General features: G+C 29.1%; 1 protein-coding gene across 1 annotated transcript in view; it reads left to right on the top strand.

Annotated features, from left to right (window-relative positions):
- The window catches only part of LOC109084161 (NACHT, LRR and PYD domains-containing protein 12-like), a 941,455-nt gene that overhangs the window by 864,811 nt on the left and 76,407 nt on the right, over window positions 1–237 (top strand).

Here is a 237-nt window from a genome sequence, read left to right as displayed (position 1 = left end):
TATTGTCATTCAGAAACAGAATTTTCTTGATTTCTCAGATTTAAACTCAGTTTTCACGTTTAATGTTATTTTTAAGTAGTTCTGTAGTTGATCCTATATCTTAATCTACTTTGTTCATATTTTTTCTTCTGCTTTTGCTTATGGTCATATAATAAGGTTTTTGGCAGTGTTTTTATTATTGCACTGTATGGTGTTAACTCATGATGAATTACTCACACATGAACATAACGTGTCTGA

Source organism: Cyprinus carpio, chromosome B22 (assembly GCF_018340385.1).
Source record: "Cyprinus carpio isolate SPL01 chromosome B22, ASM1834038v1, whole genome shotgun sequence".
Taxonomy (NCBI): domain Eukaryota; kingdom Metazoa; phylum Chordata; class Actinopteri; order Cypriniformes; family Cyprinidae; genus Cyprinus; species Cyprinus carpio.
This window is presented reverse-complemented; position numbering and strand designations above follow the sequence as displayed.